At 42.3% G+C, this 22161-nt stretch overlaps 1 long non-coding RNA gene across 6 annotated transcripts in view; it reads left to right on the top strand.

The window, feature by feature from the left end:
• The window catches only part of LOC115085733, a 129980-nt gene extending 118336 nt beyond the window's left edge, over positions 1-11644 (top strand). For 3 of the 6 annotated variants that reach the window (XR_003854941.1, XR_003854942.1, XR_003854940.1), the window contains exons 2-4: positions 10233-10420; positions 10738-10907; positions 11274-11641. This is a non-coding gene — a long non-coding RNA (uncharacterized LOC115085733). Of the gene's footprint in view, positions 1-10232; positions 10421-10737; positions 11054-11273 lie in introns of all 6 variants that reach the window. The other 3 variants (XR_003854939.1, XR_003854944.1, XR_003854943.1) reach the window with 2 other exon arrangements.
• The last annotated feature ends 10517 nt before the right edge of the window (positions 11645-22161 follow it).

The raw sequence follows: 22161 nt of genomic DNA, 5'->3' as shown, positions 1-22161 counted from the left end.
ACAAGCAGGAAGGCACAGAATCATACCTCTTGCTTCGAGATGTTTTCAAATGTAGGCCTGAACCATCACTCAAGAGATGGTCCTTAAAGGCAGGGAAGGAGAATGTCCTGGCAGACACGGTCAAATTCTGGAACTTAGCAAATGATCCCTGTCAGGAGAGTAGTAAACCAGATATTGTGCAAGTGGGGAATACCCATGGTAGATCTGATCGGGTCTCCTCTTGACAAAAAAGTGTCAAACTTCTGCTCTTAAAAAAGAGCTTAAAAGCAAACCAACCTTGGATGCCTTCTCCCTAGATTTTTCTTCTGTACCCTTATTCTCGAATTCCTCCTATGGCAAAACTGAGATTGGGAGACTGATTCTCATAGCCCCTTATTGGCTGAGGCAAATTTGGTTTCCCCTGCTCTGGAAGTTCCCTCCCCAACTTCCATTTCTCAGAACCAAGAACCACTGTCATCCCAACATCAGGCTCTTAGCTTTTACAACCTGGACTGTTGAGAGGGCAGCATTAAATTCTATTAACTTACTGGAGGATGTGTCCAAATTTCTTCTGGCCTCTAGAAAGGATTCCACAAGAAAACAAAGAACATAAGATTTGCCATATTGGGTTAGACCAAAGGTCCATTAAGCCCAGTATCTAGTTTATAATAGTGGCCAATCCAGGTCGCAAGTATCTGGCAGGATTCCAGAAGGTAAGTAGATTCCATGCTGCTTATCCCAGGCATAAGTGGTGGATTTCCCCAAGTCCACCTTAATTGTTTATGAACTTTTTTCCTCAAGAACCTTGTCCAATCCTTTTTTAAACCCAGCTACACAAACATCTTTCACTGCATCCTCTGGCAATGAATTCCAGAGTTTAATTATACATTGAGTAAAAAATATTGTGCTATTTTTTTAAATGTACCACTTAGTAAATTCATTGCATATCCTCCTAGTCTTTGCATGTACTGAAAGAGTAACCAACCAATATGCATTCACCCATCCATTCCGCTCTTTATTGTATAGACCTCTATATAATCTCCCCTCAGTCGTCGCTTCTCCAAACTGAAGATACCTAATCTCTTTAGCTATTTCTCATAAGGGAACAATTCCATCTTTTATCATTTTGGTCACCCTTCTCTGTACCTTTTCTAATTCTGCTACATCTTTTTTTGAATACGGTGACCAGAATTGCACACAATTCACGATGTGATCCCTCCATAGAGCAAGGCAGAGGCAATATGACATATTTTTTTCTATTCCTGTCCTAATAATTCCTAGCATTCTATTTGCTTTCTTGGCTATTGCTGCATACTGAGCAGGGAATTTCAACATATTACTCATGATGTTGCTAAATCCTGTTCCTAAGTGGTGACTCCCAAGGTTGGAACCTTGCAGTGTGTAGCTATAGTTTTAGATCAGTGGCTCTCAACCAGTGTGGCACTAAGGGGTGGAAAGGTATGTGACCAAAAATTTGACATAGCAAGCCTATAACAGCCACATGTGCTTGCTGCTTGAGGAGAGGGCAGCTGGTACTTAAAATTCCTCATCACCACCAATCCAAGCCATAAATGTTGCAGGCATGCTGTATCCTGCACCTCCCCCTCCTGCTCCTTGGAGTTTCCGTTTTTCTCTGTATGCTTGTTTATAATTTATGGTCTTTTATTCTGTATTAGATAAGTCAGTCTGCATGTTTGACGGAAGTGAGGGATTCTGCTAATTAGGATGTAGATTCTGTGTAGGAATCTAGAGCAGTCTGGCCTTCTTTGTTTTTCCAATAGTAAGTGTACTGTGTTCTATATTTGCAGTCTTGCTTTTTTCATAGGTGAGATTATTGCTGTTCAGGTAGAAGCGGCTGTATAATGAGGCAGGGTGAGGCGGCCGCTTTGGGTGGCAGAATTTTGAGGTGGCAAAATGCCCCTCAGAATGCCACCAAGCATCTGCCTACCTGCCCCTGCTGCGGCTGCCAACCCAGGCCAGCGGCGGCAGAAAAGAGGAGGGTCGCTGCTGTGGGTCATCGCCGAAGGACAGGCCGGTGACGGGGAGGAAGGCCGCTGCTGCCGGTGGCTGAAGGGAGGAGGGGTGGGACGAGAGGGCGCCATCTTGTCCTTTGCCTCAGGTGGCAGGTTACCTTGAGCTGCCCCTGTGTTCAGGTCCTGGATGTTAGTACTCTTATGGTATGGTTGGTATGCTATACAATTTCTAAATGTCCTTTGAGCAAGTTTTCATGTTATTTTACAAAGTGGCTGGCAGGGAAGGGACTTTGATGTACTACTACTGAGGGGATATTGGAATTTGTATAGATTTATTTTGTATGGTGCGTTGAAAGGGGAACTTTCCTGACGCGGCTCTGCAAAAACACTAGAAGAGGTCAGAACTTTCTGAGGTTGTCTGTGAAATGCCTGAGAGCGTCTGTATTGGAAAACTGTGTGCTGCCATATGCATGTCAGTCCCAGATTTCTCACTGATGCAGTAAGCAAAGATGAACACTTTTGTGAAAAAAAAATTAATATTTTATAAGCAGTTATTGAAATTAAAGAATGTTATCTTTCTCCTGCATCATTTTCAGCAATAAAATATCTAGGTTTTTTTTTGTTTTGTTTTGTTTTTTTAAGTATAGCTGTTAAATGTAGTGTGCAGTGTGTCTCACACACGTGAGCTTCATTTGTCAGGTGTGTCATGGCGGAAAAAAGGCTGAGAACCTCTGGCTTAGATTGCTCTTCTCTATGTGCATCACTTTGCACTTCTCAACATTAAATGTCACCTGCCATTTGCATGCCCAATCTACCAATTTTGCAAGTTCCTCTTGAAATATTTATTTATTTATTTTCTATACCGACCTTCATGGCCATAACCATATCTCATAATTCTCTTGTAAATTAAAAAGTTTGAATAATTTTGTATGATCTTTAAATCTGATCACCTCACTTGTTCCCATATCCGGGTTTTTTATAAATGTTAAAAGGCAATGGTCCTAGAATAGATCCCTGGGGCATTCCACTACTCATGAATTCTCCTTTGAGAAAATGTGACCATTTAGCTCTGCTCTGTTTACTATCAGGTTTGTTTGTTTTTTTTTAAATTGTCAGGAAAATGTCTTTCAGATAATGGGGCATTAATCTCCTAGGACTTCCTCATATAATTGACCATCTGCTGTAACTCATGAATTAAACCTCTTGCAGATTTCTTTAATAGGAATATTGATTTTTAATGGATAGAAATGTAGATTCACATTATACTAGGCCATCAAACTGTTAGAATTTCCATATCAGCTTTAGAAGACAGATCTCCTTTGACTTGGTTATCTCTAAGGAGTTAAAAGGACCTTTCTGAATCAGAATAAACCTAGTGTTCACCCAATTCTGGCCTGACTCGTTAAGGAATGATCAGATAGCATTTTGGAACCTCTTACATTAAAGAGCTCATTGGCTTTGCTCTTGGCCATAGAAATCCAATTTGTAAATAAAACAAATTCCTGTTTTGTTTTCCTAATTTTAATGTTGTACTTTTTTGGATGTGCTTTAGGCTATATCAGTAGGTAAGCAACAAACAAGGGATGCCACAAGAGTGTCTTTCTCAAATTTAATCAAGGAGACGTAAAAAAAATTTTTGCCCGACTCTGGCCGAGTTTCGCCACATGTGGTGGCTGCCTCAGGGGCTGAATAATCTGAAAACAATGTTCAAGCGATTATTCAGCCCCTGAGGCAGCCACCTCATGTGGCGAAACTCGGCCAGAGTCGGGCAAAAAATTTTTTTACGTCTCCTTGATTAAATTTGAGAAAGACACTCTTGTGGCATTCCTTGTTTGTTGCTTACCTACGGTTTCACTGGATCGCCTACCCTGCTGTTTTTTGGGTCCTTAGGCTATATCAGATCATCCCTTAAAAAGCCAAGCCATTTCTTTTTGAACTGCCTCCCTGAACTTTTCACATCTAGAGATCTTCTAAATACCAATATTCTGAAATATTAACCAAGTTTTCCTTAAGGGTTGTAGTGTCATGGTCCTGAGACTTCATCTGATTCAACTTCTCTGATTTGATAGGTTCCCAAGTAAACTGACAAACTGCACTTTAAGATCATCAGAAGATCATCCTCAGATTCCACTCTTCTGTGCACAGAACAAAAGTGGGCTTTGGGAGTGATTATATCTAGTGATCTTAAGGTGGCTAAACAGATGGAGGTGATGGCAAATCCAGAAGGATGCGTGAGTAACTAGGGAAACGAATGGTTAGCAGAAAAAAAGATTATAACTTTTAGTCCCAGGAATATTGTGTACAATTCTTGAGACCACACAGTTCCAAATGTTATTATGTTAAGTATTATGCATCATGTATCAGGCTATATATATCTAGAGAGAGAGAGATATAGTTTGATTTTTGAGCCCAATTGGAAAGGCAGTGTTAGATGTGGGGCAGCTACTGAAAAAGGCTCTGGCTGTAGTTTTAGTCTGTCACTACTATATTACAGTGTAATAGTTTGTGGCAGGTAGTACTCAATAGGAAGGTATTATCAAGCTATGCTTGTTTTCACATATGTGAATAATTTTATTAGTGTGTGCTTTGTATCTGTTAAAGTCCATTTTAGTAATGGAAGTAATAAAACTGCACTACTAAATCAGTCTACTTTAAGGCAGTAGGGAGTGAAAAGTTTAGAAAGAAGCACGGAGTTGAAACATTTCTAGACACTGGCCCCTGCTCCCAGAAGGGCACCCGGTGTCATATCTCCAGCCCAGTATTGAGTTCTGGCATAGTTTTTGGCACCAGCTCCTTGTTTGCTTCCTGCCTTGCTCAGACTCTCTTCTCTTCCTGGTTTTATAGGTCCAGCATCCTGGACTTCTTGTGGCACACCCTGATGTTATCACTTTTCCTGCATATTCGCTTGTTCATTCAGCTGGGTGATGCCTGAGAAACAGGTTATGTTTCTGCATATCTTTGAGCCCCAGATTCTTGTCTTCAGTCTTGACCTGGTCTGAGCCTGACCTCGCCTTGCCTGCTGCCTGCCTCGACGCGCCCCCCACCCCTCGCTTGCTCTGGTCTGCCTCTTGCCTTGATTAGGGCTCGCCATATGTCTGCTTGCACCGAACATTCTCCTTCTGGCACCAGCCCTAAGGGATAATATGTCCACCTCCGACCAATCTGAAAGGCACTAAAGGGCTGCCTCCCTCTTAGGAGTGCTATAATGAATTTTCAAAAAATAATTGGAATAAGTGTAAGTCTCATTTTGACGAACCTTCCCAAAATATGTGTAATGGTGTTCCTTTTTGAAGAGCTGCTAATTATAAAATTGAGTAATTTTAGATAGGATGGTTAGGCCCATGCACCTGTTTTGTGGCCATGCAGAAACAAAAGGCTCTTGAGCAAATCTTTCTGTATAGATTATGTATGGCAATGATACATTTGTTGTTTGGATTCTCCTGTTTGTAGTCCTGCTAGCGATTTGTAGTATGAGTTACTTCTTGCCTGATTTCAGAAATAATGTATGTTAAGAGAATGTATCTTGTTCATTTTCCCTGTCCTTTTATTTGTGTGGCCTTGAAGTCATTTTAACTTTTCTGAGCTGAAACCTAGATAGGGAGCTGTATGGTTCAATGTTATGATAAGTAAGAGATTTGTCTTCTCATTTTTTCTGTCCTCGGCAAACTGTGAGAGATGGTTGAGGGTTGTCATGTCAAAATCCCTCCTTGTATCATAATCTCTGCCAAAGCACCTCCCTTTCTCCAAAGTTATAGCTGAACTCCTTCAGCTTCCTGGCCTCACCCTTATTCCCAATAAAATATGCCATCCAGTGCACTGCTCTATTAGCCTGGCTACCCCAAGACACAATTCTGTCAATAAATTCCCACAGTTCTAACCTCCATCCCTTCTCCACAGGTTGCCACACCACTTCTCAAAGCAGCAGCTCAGTTGGAGCCAGCATAGGAAGATACAGCAGACTACCAAAGCCCAACTAGAGAGGTGGTAGTCTCCTGCTTGGCTGTAGCAGAAGAGACCTAAGCTCAATTGGAGCCTGTTGGGAAAGAGGCTTCCTTATGAAGAAAGGTTAAACAAGTTACAACTCTTGAAGTTGGGATAGAGGCCAGGGATAGAGGTTTATAAAATCATGAGTGGGGTGGAACAGATAAATAGGGAATAGCTATTTACCCTTTCAAATAGTTTCATAGTGTCCCCTTGTTTAGAGCTAATAATAGATTTATAACAAAGCAGAGAAAGCATTTGAGTGAAAAAAGAAAACAATCAAGTTTTGGAATTTGTTGCTAGAGGATATGATCAAACTATCTAGCAAATCTGAGTTTGAAGAAGTTCTAGTGGTAACATCTATAAACCATTCTTAGCAAGGTAGCCTCAAGGAAAGCCATTGCTTATCTTTTGGGTTGACCCAGATCAGCCAATGTTGGAGATAGGATGTCGTACTTGATGGTCTTTTTTAGTTTGACTCGGCATAGCCTTATTTACGAAGTGGCACTCCTTTCAAGCCTGGTGAAAGAGGGAGCAGTGATCAGTATGGCCCTAAAAGGAGAGGCGACAGCAGCCTATCTGAGTCTTACAAGAGGAGTTATTGCCCCCACCGTAAGGAGACGACAGCACCAAGGCATTTTTACCATATTGGATCAAACATAAGATGGTCATCTTATGTCTGAGGCAGGGCCGGAGGAACCACTAGGTGAGCTAGGCCTGTGCCTAGGGCGCCAAGACTTGGGGGGAGCCGCTGCAGGCAGCAGAATTTTGAATCTGCCAGCCCCTCTGGTGGTCCAGCAGAGGGCCCGGGAGCGCTGCCACTAACCAAAATGGCGCCGGTGGCAGTCAGCCCCTACCATGTGACGGGGCTACCGGTGCCATTGGTTGACCCCTGTCACGTGGTAGGGGCTAAAGGTCACCAGTGCCATTTTGGCTAGTGGCAGCCGAGGCCCCGGGAGCAGCAGATTGCTCCCGGGCCCTCCGCTGGACCACCAGGGGGGCGTCGGGAGGGTGGCACTGGGGGGGGGGAGGCAGGGCGAGTCGGGGGCTGGCTGCCTGCCGCAGCGCCCGCTAAGTCTCGGCGCCTGGTCTCCGGCTGCTCCGACCTTCCTTTCTTTGGCCACGTGATCAGCTAGTCTGGCTGCGCCGATGTATATGTGAGAGAGGAATGGCGCTTGTGTGTGTGTGATGTATATGTGAGAGAGGAATGGCGCTTGTGTGTGTGTGATGTATATGTGAGAGAGGAATGGCGCTTGTGTGTGTGTGATGTATATGTGAGAGAGGAATGGCGCGTGTGTGTGTGATGTATATGTGAGAGAGGAATGGCGCTTGTGTGTGTGATGTATATGTGAGAGAGGAATGGCGCGTGTGTGTGTGATGTATATGTGAGAGAGGAATGGCGCTTGTGTGTGTGTGATGTATATGTGAGAGAGGAATGGCGCTTTGTGTGTGTGTGATGTATATGTGAGAGAGGAATGGCGCGTGTGTGTGTGATGTATATGTGAGAGAGGAATGGCGCTTGTGTGTGTGTGTGTGTGAGATGTGTATGTGAGAAAGGAATCTGCCAGTTTAAAAAAAAAAAGAAATGTGATAATACATATACCTCAACTTTTGTGCTGGTAGTGCAACTTTTGAAAAGTTGGATAAAAGATGAAATTACTGAATTTTAAGCATCCCTCTTCTGGAAAATAAAATTTAGCAAAGTGGGTAGAGACAAATATTAAAGCAAAAAAAAATATTTAAAATGTTCATCTCAGCAAAATCACAAGTTTAAGATACTGATGCCAGGTGGGGTTTTTTTTTAAGCATAATTTAAGCATAAAGACTAGAATAGTTCCAATCTGAAACTGTTTTGCTTTTCTTTTTTTAAGCCTTTAGAAAATGTATATTTTTAAATGACTAAGACTGGAATCTTCCCATTTAAAAGGGAAGTTGACTAAGGATGTCTTTCGGTTCCATATCTCACACATGAATAATCATATGACTGATAGTTTGAAGAAAGACACTTGTTTATTGCCTGAAAGTGTAAAACAAGAGAAGCCGTATGGTGTGGGTGGCTGTCCCTTGGGAGGACAGAACCTGAAGGAAGGGTGTCATTTCGCCTTCTGATAGGAATGTGGTTTTCTTATTTAACGGTTGGGAGCATCACTTTCACTTTTAGTAAAAGTGAAAAATGCTGCAAGTCTGAAAGCAAGGTGCTTCTGTGAGAGTGTAATATGTATGTGAGACAGGGAGGGTGCTTCTGTGAGAGTGTAATGTGTATGTGAGTCAGGGAGGATGCTTGTGTGTGTGCAAGAGAGATGGAGCATGTTTTTGGCTGGCTTGTGGCTGTGAGAGGGCATGTGTGTGAGTGAGCCTGTTTGTAAGTGAGATAGAACATGTATGTGATTGAGAGCTTGTGTGTAAGTGAAATAGAGCATGTGTGTGACTCATGTGTGTAAGTGAGTGAGAGCATTGTGTGATTGACAGAGACTGGCCAGAAAGGTGACATGTGTATGTGTGAGAGAGACTGATCAGGGAGATGACTGGTATGTGTTTGCTTGTGTGTGTGAGAGAGAGAGACTGGGGAGATGATTAGTGTGTGAGACAGAAACTGGTCCTGAGGATGTGACGTGTGTGTGTGTGTGTAAGAGTCTGGCGTGATGCGTTTTACAGTTCAGCTTTTGTCTGCACATTTCTATTTATACTTTATGTGGCTTTATTCTGTATTTGGTGAGGGTCTGTCTCTGCTCTGTGTGTGTGACCATGATGAGAGATTCTGCTAGAATGTAGTGTCTGTATAGGGATCTATAGCAATCGGGTTTGTTTTGTTTCCTCAGTAGGTGGTGTATTGGTATTCTAGGACCCAGTGTAATATTTACCCTTGCTTTTTCACAGGTAGGGTTATTGTTGTTTGAGTCCTTGGTGTTATTACTGTTATGTTACGATGGGATTGCAGTATAGATTTTGAGTGTCTTTTTTGTGGGGTTTTGTGTTAGTTCACAATGTGCCTGGCAGTGGAAGGTGTTTGTGCTGCTGATACTGTGAGTTGACACCAGAATTTGAAAATATCTTTTGGTATGATGAGCTGTAAGAGAAACATCCAAGCTCCATTTTTGGGGGAATTTCAGTGGATGCACAGAATTACAGAACTGGAGGTGCAGGATTTATATTGACATTCTGTCCCTTCCTATAAATTCCAGATTTCACTCTCATAGCCATATAGAATTAGTGGAATGAGGCTATCAAATAATTTTATAGTGTGAAATTGGCCAGCTTTTTAAAATTACGCAGAAGACCCTTTGGACTTTATTTACACTTTTTTTTTTTTTGTAACCAATTTTAAATCAGGATCCATGCTATAGAGGTGGGTGTGATGAAGAAATGTCATTTTGGCTCCCCCCCCCCCCCCCGCCCCCCCAAAAAAAAAATTCTTCTGTCTAGAGACGCCACTGATTTTCTGTGACCTTAAGCATTAGTACAAGAAGGATTAAGGGGGGGATGCTGGAGAGACACACAAATGCATTGGCCCCCGGGCACCGGAGACCCTTGGTGCGCCACTGGGTGCGAGTCATATGGGGCCGCAAGCAGTGGCAAAGAGCAGTGGAGATTTGCGAGCCGCACGCAGTGCCCAACCTGCTAACAACCCAGAAAACCACACAGCCAGTGGGCATGATCGAGGTAGGAGTCGGGGCCGAGACCGGGGGGTGGCGGCGTGACCTTGGGGGGGAGGGTGTGCAAGGGAGAAGGCTCGCCTAGGGCACCAAATCCCCTTGCACTGGCCCTGTTCTGAGGCACTTTTATGTTTGAAGCAATATAGTAGATTTGTGCTGCTGGCTGACTGCTAAATGATGAACTCTAAACTTAGTGGTGTATTTATTTATTTATTTTATTTATTTCTTTTGTATACCGACATTCGATCGAGATATCACATCGGTTTCCAGATAACAGGTTGAATAGGGCGAGAACTGCCCTATTTTTACATTGTAACAAGATAACAATTAAATTAATTTAAACAATAAAATAAAATAAAATACCATAAGAAACATTGCAACAGTTGTATATATAAATGTGAGTATAGAGTTGTGGCATATAGCCTATTTACAAAATGTACAATATATTTCTATATAATACAAAATATATAATACAAAATATTTCTATATAAAAGCTGATTTTGTGGGAGGCAAATCATGTTAGAAAACATTCTTGTACACAGCCTTTATTTACAAGCATATTTATCTTTGAAGAATAATTAACATACCGGTAATTACTAAAATGACTCAAGGCTTTATTAAATCTTTCTTTCCTTTTATCTTTCAGTAAAAGTTTGGTAGCATCACTGTCTAAGGACTGTTGGTATACTGGGAGAGAGTCAACTGAAGTGGTCTTTTGTTGTCAAGAAGATTGACATGGAGGCACTGAAGGGAATTTCCTGCATCACACTCGGCTCATGTGGCATGCCCATTACTATTCAAAGATGGTTTTATCTGAGCCAGCTACAAGAGAAGGTAAGCATGATTTGCCACCTTCATCTCCTTCAAGATGTTTCAGAAGCAAAGTATTCCAGCAAATGCCAAATAGCATAGTTTAGTCAAATTCCACATGCCCACTTCAGTGAGATAGAAATAGATGGTTGAAACTGGATTTGGCCATTCTGGAGCAGCCTAAAGAGCTGTTGTAAATGACCATTAGCTTTATAAGTTTGTTCTCAAGGGCATTGAAGGTCAGTATGGTATCCATAGAGACCACATGTAGTTTTCTCTGTCCCAGCATAATAATTTGACAAATAAATGAACTCTAAAATTCAGTCACTGATTTTTGGCAGTTGGCTTGAGACAATAGAGGGACGCATTATGGTGACTGAGGATGACACTGCACGACTGGAGAAGAGAATTGCTGAGCTGGAAAAATATTGAAGGCCAGGAGAGGAGAAAACTGAGGAGTTCAAGAATCGCTGAGGCACATAAAAGATTAACTTTGCAAACATCGATGCAGGTGATAGCAGAATAAGTTCCATTAATGCATACAGAATTAGAAGCACTGCAAGTCAGTTCAAATGATGGTCCAAATGTCTCACTCAACAGCCTTGAAGAGGCCCAAGGAGGGAGATCAATGCTTTTCAGTACTTCTAGTTTGACCAGGTAAACATTGTATACAATAAATATTAAAAATAGTGCTACTTACACAATTATACATAGATTATAGTGCTGCTTTTGCAGAAGATTATATCTCCCATTATGAGGGTTCTACCAGTCCCCCAGCTTCTTACCCAAGGACTCCGCCTATAGTCAGATCCTATATGCTCTATTCTTTTCTTGCCCTCCAATCCTCTGCTAGTGATAGAATGAGAATCTATTTTAGTATCCACCACTGATGCCAGCAACTCCACAAGCAGTCTTTCTAACCCACCTCTGGGACCGCTGGATCACATATCTCCGCCAGAGGACTTAACATGCTCAGATTTTGTGAAGAAGATACGAACAGCTCTTAACATTTCAGTATGCAAGGACCTTAATCTGACAGATACTCTGGCAGAGATCTGATACTTCCACTATTGCAACCTTGTGTGTTATTTTTTTTTATGTTTTAGTGAATTTTAGTTTGTCTGTTATTAACATGTAACTCATTATGTGTGTTTTATTGTACCCTGCCCTGAACATAGGAAGGGCGGATAATATATGTGTTAAAATCAAATAAAATAAAATAGATCCCAGAGTCGAAGTCATGGCAGCTGTCTGTGCAGAGCAGAAGCATGGTAACATAGTTCCTGCTGTTAGAGTGACAGGGTGATGTTTGTGAGTAGACTGAGAGGCGCCACAGGGTGGTGGTAAGCTGGCAGGATCCTCATATTGATCTATGAGCAGAGACGCCCAGCAGTGAATAAGGAACAGCACAATGGAAACTTTACAGGTCCTACTCATTCTAGCAGAACATTTGACCTTGCAAACACAGGCGGTTTTGGATGCAGTCATGAAAATGTAGGAAATTCAATATTCGGGTTCTATGGTTGCTTGGAAATTGAACCTAAAAGTTCAGGATGAAAAAATCTCCGGGATATAGAATAGTACAACTACCACATAATTCAGTTGTAGGGAATGCCATGAAAAAGGCTAAAAAAACCAGTCTTCGTTCCAATACTCCTCCGGGGAAGGGTCCCCGTATCCTTGATGACTTTGGAGGGAAAAAAGGTGTTCCAGGGTGCGATGCTCATTGCGAGGATCATACAACATCAGTTCTACATATATTTGACTGCGTCCAAAATTTAAAACCATTTGTTTGGTCAGACAGGCGAACAATTCTCACCACCCTCCACTTAACAACTTAGAAGAAGCAATCAGACACCACCTTCGATCAGTTTACAAATCTTTTAATACCATAGCATGAACATCAGCAGCATCCATAGGAGCACGATGCATGGCCTGGCTAAGAGCCAGCTCTATTAGAGTAGAGCCAGCTGTATTAGAGGACAGCCACAAAAAACTAGGCAACCTATCTTTGGTATAGGTAACAATTAGATTGAGGAAAAATTAGAGAAATTGTGTCCCAGATCAAAGAACAGAATGTGGAAGATCCTCATTCCTCTACTATAAGACCATTCATGTCTTACAAATATATTCTTACTGTCCTAGGAGATCGTATAAATTCCATCACCTGTATCGCTTGCCTGCTCTACAGATGCATCATCAGCAATCCCAATGAGTTTTGTCTAGAGAGCGCCCAACAGAAGCTGCAACAGCAACAACCAACAAAACCTGGACAGCTTCTTTTTTTTTTTTTTTTTTAATATATTAACAGGGAAATGCCATCTAACCATCGAGGAGGAGGCAGGATTCAGTTTCTAGCAATCTGGAACCAGATAACAAAAGACCAATGTGTTTTGTAAATAATCCAATTTGGTTACCATTTCAATTTAAAGACTCAACCGGTAATACCACACACGGCCCTACCACCTCCAGATTCTTGCAACAGGAGGTAAACTAACTGCTCCTCCAGAATGCTGTGCGAGAAATTCCTCTCTGTTTCACAACCCAATGTTCTACTTCCAATATTTGATTCCAAAGAAGAGAGCAGGGTTCTAGTCAATATCTTTGAAATCTCAATCAAAATCTGTGTACACAAGTTCAAGATGAAATCTCTAAACACACTTCCTTTCATTCAGGAAAACAATTGGATGTGCTCCTTGCATCTCAGATGTGTATACACACATTCGATACCCCCTTCCTTTTGGCATTACCTATGTTTCCAAGTGGGCACCAGTCGTTACCAGTACAAAGTCCTTCTGTTTGGACTATCTGCTGCCTCCAGAGTCTTTACAAAGTACATTGCAGTGGTATAGGCTCATCTACACTGATAAGGAATTTGAATATTCCTTTATCTACATGAGTGGCTCTTGGTTGCTCTGTCATGGGACACATGTCAGTCGCACTTCCTATCCTCAATAACCACACTTCAGTCTCTCTCATTCACGATCAATTTCCAGAAATCTCTTTTGGATCCCATCCAAAAAATCCAATTCATTGAAGCCATTATAGACACAAAACAAGTATGTGTGTTCCTGCCCTCAAAATAACAAACCTTTTACAAAACCACCAATACACTATTGAAATTACAACAGTCAGTCGAGTATTCTTGCTCATAAGTCAGTTAACAGTGGCATCTGATGTAGTCCCATTAACATGCTTAAACAGGTCTAATTCAATGGGGACTAAGAGCTCAGTGGAACCAACACCTACAACCATTTGACATGAGCATTATAACCCTTCAGGATACAAGAATGTGCACTCCCCTCTGACCAGTACCCCATATCAAGTCGTGCTACTCACAAGATACCTCTACTCTGGGTTGGAGAGTCCACATGGAACAATTCAAGACACAAGATATTTAGTAGGCTCTGGAAAGACACCTGCAAATCAACTTGTTAGAACTCAGACCTAATTGTTATGCCCTTCATGCATTCAGACTCTTCCTCAGAGGGAAAAAACAGAATATGGATGGACAACAAATTTTAATAATGTTCTACATAAACAGGGAGTAACCAGATCTTGGAGTCTGTTACACACTGTGCAAATGGCAGTGGGCAATCAAGAACAAAGCAACACTTCAGACATCTTACTTATCAGACATCCAGAACACCATGGCAGACAGGTTAAGCAGAATATTCCACCCATATGAATGGCCCATGGATCAAACCATAGCCAAACATAAGAACATGCCATACTGGGTCAGACCAAGGGTCCATCAAGCCCAGCGTCCTGTTTCCAACAGTGGCCAATCCAGGCCATAAGAACCTGGCAAGTACCCAAAAACTGTCTATTCCATGTTACCGTTGCTAGTAATAGCAGTGGTTATTATCTAAGTCAACTTAATAGCAGGTAATGGACTTCTCCTCCAATAACTTATCCAATCCTTTTTTAAACACAGCTATACTTACTGCACTAACCACATCCCCTGGCAACAAATTCCAGAGTTTATGGGGTTGTCCTTGATCGACCTCTTCACAGCTGAATGGAACAGAAAAATAAATCAGTTCTGCTCCATTTGATCCCAGTGTGCTATGTGAAGCTGCAGACACTTCGCTAATTCCATGGAACACAGGCCCTGTGTACACTTTTCCACCAATAACCACTCATACCAAAAACCATACAGAAATTAATGCGAGCAAGCCACTTTGATTCTAATACTGCCAGTGAAGCCAAGACAAGCATGGAAGGCTTATCTGGTTCAATATGCTACAAGACCTCCAATCCACTAGGAGACTACCTTTGTCTCCTCTCACAAGAAGATGGCTCTCTTCTGCACCGGAGACTACCGATCCTCAAACAGCATTCTTATCTTAAACCAGTGGTCTCTTCCAGAACCAATTCAGGAAGTAACGTTTTAAGCTAGAAAGCCATTAATAATGTGCAGTTACTTCTTTAAATGGAAACATTATTCAAGGTGCACACTGCCTTTATCCCTTTACCTCATACCGAGGCTTCTCTTATCTTACCTTCACTTCCTTTCTCAATCAGGACTTTTCATCATTGCCTTTACATCTTGAAGCTATTGCAGTTTATTTTCCCGAAAGCAGGATGCCTGTTTTTCATACGTTAGTCTCAAAGTTTATGAAAAGCCTATTGCACCTGCCAGTGCCCTGGGCCCTAAATGTAGTGCTCACTCATCTATTGCAAGCTCGGTTCAAGCATTTGGAAACTGCCTCTCAAGTCCTTAACTTGGAAAATTCTCTTTCTAGTAGCAATTGCTTCCTCAAGAAGTCTGTCAATTTCAAGTGCCTGGTACATTATCCACCATATATGCAATTCTTTCATGACAAAGTAGTGCTCCGAACGCATCGCAAATGCTTTCTGAAAGTGTTTTTTTGCATTCTACTTAAATCGGTCAATAGTTCTACTGACATTCTTTTCAAAACCTCATTCGCAAGAAGGCAAAAAGGGATTACAGTAATTGGCCTGCAAAAGGGCTCTAGCCTAATACAAACGCCATATGCAATTCCACTGAAAAGCATTACAACTGTCTCCTATAACTTAAACCAACTTGGTGCAGCAGTAGCCAGAAGAACCCTTTGCAGTTAGAGCATGAATTGCATTCAGCACTGCTGTACAGCAACTGGCCTTGATCTCACTACTCCAAATTCAAGCAATAGCTTTAGTAATCCACAATCCAGTGGGAGCACTGAGAGGAGAGGATCATCTTGCTGGTGGCTGAAGACTATATCGATAAGTATTGCTTTGCAAAATTTTAGAACTTAAAACATTTTTTTTGGGGGGGGGCGCAGTAAACTATTGGGGTATACTTTTTAAGTGTGTATGTTTGATATAAAAATCAAGCCAAAAGGTAGGAAATAGGAGGGAAGGGTTAGGTCGGCCGTCATAGTTGGTGATTGGATTATTAGGAATGTAGAGAGCTGGGTGGCTGGTGGGCGTGAGGAGCGCATGGTAACATGCCTACCTGGTGCGGAGTGGTGAACCTCACACGTCACCTAGATAGGATTTTAGACAGTGTTGAGGAGGAGCCGGCTCTTGTGGTACATGTGGGCACCAAATACATAAAATGTGGGAAGAAGGTTCTGGAAGTCAAATTTAAGCTCTTGGGGAGAAAACTGAAATCCAGAACCTCCTGGGTAGAATTCTCTGAAATGCTCCCTGTTCCATGCACAGGTCCCCAGAAGCAGGCAGAGCTCCGGAGTCTCAATGTCTGGATGAGATGATGGTGCAAGGAAGAGGGATTCAGTTTCTAAAGGTTCTGGAGAACCTTTGGGGAAGGGGGGGTTGGTGGTTCCACCCTAACCAGGATAGAACTAGGCTGCTGGCGCTAACCTTTTAAAAAGGAGATGAGAACAGCTTTTAAACTAGAACAAAGGGGAAAGCAGATAGTTGTTCAGCAGCGCATGATTTGGAGGGCAGCATCTTCAAAGGTTGTTAATGAAGCAGGAGAGTTAAGGCATCCCAAGAGAGGTTCCAATGAAAGCAAAAATAGTCCATGTGCCTATAAGTAAAGAATCACCGGAGCTAAAAGATTCCAAATTATCCATGTCAACTGAAAAGCAGGCTGTTAATACAAATAAACACACACTCTTGAAATGTCTATATGCCAATGCCAGAGGTTTAAGAAGTTAGAGTTAGTATATAGCAGTGAATGGTGCGATTAAACTTAATTGGTATGTCAGAGACATTGTGGAAAGATAACGAATGGGGCAGTGCTATATCAAGATACAAATTATATTGCAATGATAGGGTGGAGCAACTTGGGGGGAGGCGTTTATGTCTGCGATGGCAGAGTCCAGCAGGATAAGGATCCAGCAAGAGACTAAATGTACAATAGAATCTTTATGGGTAGAAATACCATGTTTTTGGAAGAGTATAGCAATAGGAGTATACTACCGTCCACTTGACCGTAATGCTAAGAGAAATTAGGGAAGCTAATCAAATTGGTAGTGCAGTAATAATGGGAGATTTCAATAACCAGAAATGTTGCAAAGCACCTTGCACGTAAGTAAATCCACAAAGTCAATAGTGCAAGTAAAGAGATCAAAGTCCCATTCACTAAGTATAAGAAATTTATTAAACATAAGTCAAGTTCATCAATCATTTAATGCGGCAACTCCATATAAGTAATAGCAAACGTATGTGTTATAAGTCCCCCGACACGGTCCCGTGTTTCGCGGAGGCTGCTCCTGAGAAGACTTGAATAGATATGAATAATTCCTTTGGGTCCCTCCCGATGCAGCCTCCGCGAAACACGGGACCGTGTCGGGGGACTTATAACACATACGTTTGCTATTACTTATATGGAGTTGCCGCATTAAATGATTGATGAACTTGACTTATGTTTAATAAATTTCTTATACTTAGTGAATGGGACTTTGATCTCTTTACTTGCACTATTGACTTTGTAGATTTCAATAACCCCAATATTGACTGGATAAATATAATATTAGGACATGCTGTAGAGAGAGTTCCTGGATGGAATAAATGACAGCTTTATGGAGCAATAGGATCAGAACTCGCCGAGAGAGGGAGCTATTTTAGATGTGTTTCTTAATGGAACAAAGGATTTGGTGAGTGGTGATGGGGCCACTTGGCAATAATGATCATAACATGATACAATTTGAATTAATGACTAGAAGGGGGCAATTAAGTAAATCCATGACTCTAGCACTAAGCTTTCAAAATGCCTGCCCTTCTCCCTGGACAGCAGACTATCCTTATACTAGCTTTGAAACAGACTGAGTCTCTGAGGCAACACCTGCACTTTAATTCCTGCACATGCTCAGTAGAGCTCAAAGCTCTACTAGCTTGGGGAGAGTTCCGTTCAGTGCTGCCTGATAATTTCACTTACAGATCATGGCTAATTCATCCTGCTATCTGCGGAAAACACAGTTTATGGAAAACAAACTTGCTTTTATGTCAGCAGGAGAGGGTGAGGAAATGGATTGAAAGAATGGGAGAGAGTGAGGGGGACTGTATATTAGGGCAGGGGAGTGAGGGGAATTGGAGGTTAAGAGTGGCATAAGAAGAAGCTCCATCCTAATGGACGGTTTCTATAAACTAAATGTTCTAAAAAAAACTTAAGCCACTGCTACACTCTCAAGACTTTTGCACTGTTATCCAAACTTCCCTCCTTTCAAAACTCGATTACTGTAATTCTCTACTCCTAGGTCTCCCACACGCTACGATCAAACCGCTCCAAATGTTGCAAAATGCAACTGCTAGAGTCATCACTAACACCCGTAAAACAGATCACATCACCCCGATTCTGAAAGGCCTTCATTGGCTGCCTATCCCATTCCGAATACTCCACAAAACACTTACCACCATACACAAATCCATCTTCTCTCACAACTCCCTCTGGCTTGACATACCATTTAGCCTTGTCATTCAGACCCGTCCTACCAGGACAGTTCACAAAGGAACTCTGCAAGTGCCCTCTCTAAAAATAGCACCCCTCACTTCTACTAGGGAAAGAGCTCTTTCTATTGCAGGCCCCACACGCTGGAATTCCATGCCCATGACACTGATTAGAATCCTGCCCAATTAAATTTAGATCTAAATTGAAGACCTGGCTATTCCATCAAGCCTACCCTGACTAATCTTCTTCCCCCTGTGAACCCAGTACCGCCATTGTATTACACCCTCTTATACTCCGATCTTCTCACTGTACATTATCAAGATGCTGCCTTTTCCGTTGGAACATAGAATTTATCAGTTGTTTTTTTGAATTTAACTAGTTTACAACCCTGTATTTTCCTTGCCTTTGCCTTAGATTTCTTTTACCCCCCCCCCCCTCCCTTTACCCTGTTATAATGTATTTTCCTCGCTTTTGTTAACATGTGAACCGGCATGATGTGCCTTTCTAATGCCGGTATATAAAAGTTATTAAATAAATAAAAAGAGTTTGGAGATCAGGGCAGGAAGGAAGAGGTTGGGGAAACTGGGGGAGGGGAACATGCCTAACTTTTGTTTTGAACTACAAACACAACTTCCCAACTTGTTTTAATGTATTTGTATTCTATCATCTGATAAATCTGAATTGGAAGGTTTTGTGGTCACAAGCAAGAGGCTGTCAGTTGAATTATGAGAAACATTAGATATTGTCATCAGTTTTTGATCTGACTTTGTTTTGAAACAGTCTCTGAAACTGCCTCTAAACTTGCATTTCTTATAGCTGAGAGCCTCAGTATGTTAGAAACACAGAAAATGTGACAGCAGAGACTACGTGGCCTATCTAATCTTCCCAACCACACCAACTAATTCAGCTTTACAATCCCTATGTTAGGATTTTGCCTGCTGCGCAGCCTTATCCTACCTCCTTGACACTTCCCCACCAGCCTTCATTATGCCTTATCACTAGTCTTGTCAAGTTCCTCCTCACTGCCCTTGCCACGCTCAAGCCCCAGCCCTAATAAACCAGCCTTGCTTGTTTCTCCTTGTCTTCTCATGTCTTCTGGCTTCGTGACCTGACCCTTGTTCTGGCCTTGACTTGTGGCATAGGGACCTTCTGCCTTGAGGCCCTGAGGCCTATTTTTATGTATTTTATTTAAAAAAAAAAAAATGTGTATATACTGCACATTCAAAACAGGCTTGGTATCCTGCCCTGTTTCCTGTCTTGAGGGCATTTGGTCTATTCTCTCTTGTATCCTGCCTTGGAGCCCGGTCCTATTCTCTCTGTTCCCCCCCAAGCCTTGCTGCCCTCAGGCTTCTGTGTTCTTTGTTCAGTATTCCCTTGGCTGCCTTGTCTAACTCCTGCCCTAGTGTGCCTTGTCCTGTCTGTTCCAGTGTCCTGCCAGTCCTGCCTGTACCAGAGACTTGGCCTTGCCTTGTCTAATTCCAGGTCCTGTCCAGTTCAAAGCCCTGTCCAGCCTGCCTGTCTTCGACCAAGCCTTGTCTCCAGTTTGCCTTGTTCAAGCCTGTGTGGACTCACCATTATGATGTACTGCCACCACAGAGACCCTACTGCCCCCACCCCCCACCCCAAAGACTCGTCCAGAGGGGGAGAGGGGACTGGCTAGGTGGAAAACCGGCCTTGTCTTATCCCGTATTCTGCCTTGCATTCCCGTGCCACTCTCCAGCTGGGTTTCTTGGACTCTGAGGCCTGTGACGCACTAATACTCCCTCATATTCTCATTTTTATCCAATTGCTTTCTTGAATTCAGAAGCAGTTCTTGCCTCCACCACCTCCATGAGAAGCTGTTTCATGCATGTAAAGAAATATTTCTGTAGCTTACTCCTGAGTCTATCCCTTTCATCCTCATCCCATGACCTCAAGTTGTAGAATCTTCCTTCCATTGAAAAAAATAATTCTTAGGAGAATTTCACCCGATACTGTATCTCTCTCCTTTTGGGGTTTTGCATAGCTCTGCATTTTTAGTATTAAGTCTTAGCTGCCAGACCCTAGGCCATTCCTTGAGTTTTGTAAATCCCTCCTCATGTTTTCCACACCACCTTGTCCATCTGCGCTAGTGTAGATTTTAGTACCTTCAAAAAAACCCAAAAAAAACCCCACCAAAAACCCCCAAGCCTTTCCCGAGACTCCTGTAATGTCTGTAATGATAATTCACAAAAATGTTGAAAAGGACCGATACAAGGATGGATCCCCGTGGCACAGTGATGGAAACCTTTCCTTCGGTGTTAACTTGATCTAACAGTACCATTTGTCACCTCCTACTTAATCAGTTTCTAACCCAGTCAGTCACTTTAGGGCCCATAACCAAGGACTTTTAACTTATTTATGTCACCTGTGTTGAAGGCCTTACTGAAATCCAAGTGCACTACATCTAGTGCTGTCCACAATCCAGCTTTCTGGTCACTCCCTCAAATAGATCCGATTTGTCTGACGAGATCTACCTCTGATAAAACCACGCTGCCTCAGATCTTGCTGACTCTTGAAAAAGGGAGGCAGGGGATCTGCCAGAACTCCTCTAAGCTTCGTTAATATTTAAGTGTATTTATTTATTTAATGCCCTCTGGTTCCATCGCTTTATTCACTTGGTTTAGTTACCTCCTCATGTACATACTTTCCTGAAACTTGCTTGAAGTTTACCTTCCTTCCAGTCTGGTTTGTCTCGGTTTTATGTGGTCCGGCTCCTGGCCCTTCCACAGTGAGCACAGAACAGAAATATTTAAGCAATTTTGCTTTTTCCTCCTCAGCCTCTCCATATTCCTCCCCTTCACCTTTGAGTCTCAGTGCCACTTTTGCACTTCCTTCTGTTGCTAACATATCTGAAAAAAAACCTCTCTTCTCCTTGTTTGACCGTATTTGCTATTGTTCATCTTCCATTTGAATGTTGGCAGATCTTGTCGCCTGTCTTATTCTTTCTGCCGTCTCTTGTGGTTTATGAACGCTAAACCTTTCTTCCTTACCTGTTCAGCTCCCTTAGAAAATGATAGCAACCTCTCTTTCCTCTTTATTTACTTTCACAACAAAAATATGAGTTGTCCTTTTAATGTATTTCCTTTTAGTTTTGCCCACCGCTCTTCTACCTCCCCTAGATTTTCCAATCCAGTTTAAGACACTTTGAGGTTAAATGTGTTATTCTAATAGACTCTTATTTTGAAGATTTTCCTCCTACCTGGGCTGGGGAGTGGGGGTGAAGTGCTCATTTTTGTAACGGTGAATGGGGGGGTGAGAGTGGGAATCAACCAAACTAGGAACTAGCTGCTCACCTTTTCAGATCAAGAAAGTGACCTCTGCAAACTCTCAGTTCTAATACTTGTACACTATGTGCATATCTTAGCAAGCGATTGTTTATATTCTGCATTTCCGCACTTCAGAGCAGATTACATTCAGGGTAAAAGTGACTTTCCCAAGTCCTCAAGGCATGGCAGTAGGATTGAAACCCTGGTTGGTAGCTACTCCACACCAGACGCGGTTTCAGATCAGTTTTCAAAGGAGTTGTTCATGCTGTTGTAGCAATTTTCAGAAGCCCACTTACACGGGTAAAGTGCATTTACATGCATAAACGTGGGTTTTCTGTGTGTAAATGCTTTTGAAAATCAGGCCCTTTGGGAGCAGCTTTACTCCCGATGTGCACAGACACTAGCTAAAAGTGAGTGCACTCAGCAGTGCTCCATCCAAATCCCAGGTTATTGAAGGTATAGGCAGAGAAGTGTGGGCGTAGCTTGGGCTTTCTTAACACTAGAAATTGTATCTGCTGTTCACAGGTGGGCTTTGGGGCTAGTGTTCATGGTGTGTGTATAGGGAGATTGGGGTGGCTTTGTACTTGGGATTTGTGTACACACTTTGGGGGTTA

The sequence above is a fragment of the Rhinatrema bivittatum genome, chromosome 2, assembly GCF_901001135.1.
Source record: "Rhinatrema bivittatum chromosome 2, aRhiBiv1.1, whole genome shotgun sequence".
Lineage (NCBI taxonomy): Eukaryota > Metazoa > Chordata > Amphibia > Gymnophiona > Rhinatrematidae > Rhinatrema > Rhinatrema bivittatum.
The sequence above is the reverse complement of the archived record's forward strand: the minus strand, read 5'-3'. Positions and strand labels throughout refer to the sequence as shown.